We start from the raw sequence: 2,107 nt of genomic DNA, 5'->3' as shown, positions 1-2,107 counted from the left end.
CCCAACCCCCTTGATTTTTTTCTATATCATAATGAATAATGACCCTGTCCAAAACATCCACTTTTCTTCTCAACATTGGGTGACCATTTTTTTAAATTTCGACTGTAGATATAATATTGTGATGTCAGCAGAAGACTCGAAGAGAGCATGGTAGAAAAAAATAATAAAACAACCTTATGAGGGCGGGGGCTGATTTACATAGAACTATCCGCACTATAGTAAGCCAGGGAAGTCGAACACACTACGAGTATGGCAATCAATGAAACAAAATCCACACCAAAGCACTCATCAAGCATCCACAGAGAATTTTAAAAAAAAATCATCCCCATAACATCAGTAACTCACACCATAGAGACGACATAGAAGGGATGAAACATTTAAAAAGAGAAACAGTAGCCTACACTTTTACTTCTGGCGTATACAACAAGTACATCACATATAACATAGATCATATATATCTCACTCATACAATAGATGCTATATCAGTTTTATTCTCATCATTTCGAGTGAACATTTAAACAAATTTCAGCTCACATGGTATTTCTGAATCAGGCAGATTTTAGTGATACTTTACATTTTTTTTCCCTCACAGATAAATTAGCTGACTGGTGCCTTTCAAAAAACACCTAATTGACAGAATTCATAACGACAATGATTGAAAAAACTGAATTGAGAACTTATCATTTTGAATGAGCTTGAAAATACGACTCGGAAATACACAGAAGGCAACAGAATATGACACTTTTAGGGTGCTGTGTCAACAAAGAATTGCAAACTACAAACAACATTCAATAAGATTTGTTCAGGTTTATATTTTATATTGTTCTGACGGTGCGTCTCCCACTACTTTACTTAGTGGACTCCATCTAAGACCCCACTGCCACTCTCCTCAGTTCACCTTAGATCCTTCTTTCTTACAAGACAAAAACATGCATTTAAAAAATACCTGACAAGACGAGACTCTTCGTTATATATAAAATTACTTCATTGGATCCCAACTAATATATGGGGCCGTATTTGGCAAAAATCCTGTTGTCCCCAATTCCTAACATAACCATTTCAAACTTCAACACATACACTTCTACTCACAACGACAATTCCAGAAGTTCCTATATTTCCAGTGGCTGCCTATGTTCTTGTCTGTGTTTTGTCAGGTGGGCAGGAAAGTTTTGGGACTCAAGTTTTCAGTCATCATGGTCTTTTTTCTTGTTTTAGTAGAGGTTTTACTGCGCTCGCAACTGTATTAAAGGTTATATATGAGTGCCACAGTCTTTTTTCTGCTAGATGAGCATGACTCTTCTGGAGGTGTGGAAAATATTTAGACTCAATGATTTCAGGACTTAGGGTGATATCATTCGGTACAATGTCATTTGTCTATCCAACTACCGACTCCTCACCCAATATAGAACCATTCTGTCTCAGCATAGATCTTATCAGGGTACCTTATATGTATTTCCTTGAAAAAGAAGAAGATTACTTTGATTCGATTATGTGTAGTTTCCAGCTCTAATCCAACAAAAATGCAAATTTAACTGACATCCCACTTTTTCCTCATTTCCAAGCACTGGGATCTTAGGCAGAGACTACTGTACAACATTAAGGGCTGGAAAGAACCATTAACCCTATCCGTAACATCGTGTTTTACTATCGTATCCATACGACGTGGGGAACTCTGTGCCACCACTTTCCAAAGAGGAAATTTACTCGTTAATCCGATCCGTATGCTTTGCATAGCAGTCTGTCAAAATGATTTTTTAGAGAAATACTGAAAGTTTCAAAGAGATCTTCGCACTAGAAGTATTCTAAAATGTGAAGAATACAACCCCGGGGGTACAAAATGACCCCAGGGGTTACGGATAGGGTTAATGCCAGATTAAATTTTACACAAATGAAAAGAAGCAAAAATACCCAGTAGAAGATATCACAGTTTTCTATACACACATTTGTACATACTGAACTGGTATGCACTAATTGTTCTGCACTCACTTCTGTGCACATTGGAGAGGACTTACATTTGAGGGTCAAACTGGGTCAAACTTACTGCACTGGCGTGTACTTACTTGGGAGCGTGCTAGTAGTACACATTTTCTCTTATGAGCAAAATTGT

Source organism: Aplysia californica, unplaced genomic scaffold, assembly GCF_000002075.1.
Source record: "Aplysia californica isolate F4 #8 unplaced genomic scaffold, AplCal3.0 scaffold01067, whole genome shotgun sequence".
Lineage (NCBI taxonomy): Eukaryota > Metazoa > Mollusca > Gastropoda > Aplysiida > Aplysiidae > Aplysia > Aplysia californica.
The sequence above is the reverse complement of the archived record's forward strand: the minus strand, read 5'-3'. Positions refer to the sequence as shown.